A 357-nucleotide genomic window follows, 5' to 3' on the forward strand; every position below is an offset into this window, starting at 1 on the left:
CGCAGTACGCGTTCTCTCCCGAGAGCCTTTACTGCAAGCGCTTTTCCTTTTTTCTTTGTTTCTTCTAACTCTGCGGAGTTTTACGGTTGCTGGCTTTGTGTGGCGAAATTGACCAAGTGAACCGCGGTGTGGAGCCCGGCTGGGTGGCGCCGGTGTGCGTGTGCGCGCCGTGCGGTCGTGGCTGTGTCGTGCCACGCGGTGCTGCCCTCGGCCACCGCTGCGACGGTGTGCGGTGGCCCTGTGTGTGTGTGTGTGGACCGCAGCGGGAGGAGCGTCCCTTACCCCGACTTCTCGCCGGCAAGTGCGCCCCTCACTCCCTTCTTCTCTCCACGTCTTCTCTTCTCTCCCGCCTCTCCC

Source organism: Leptomonas pyrrhocoris (genome assembly GCF_001293395.1).
Source record: "Leptomonas pyrrhocoris isolate H10 chromosome Unknown, whole genome shotgun sequence".
Classification (NCBI taxonomy): Eukaryota; Euglenozoa; class Kinetoplastea; order Trypanosomatida; family Trypanosomatidae; genus Leptomonas; species Leptomonas pyrrhocoris.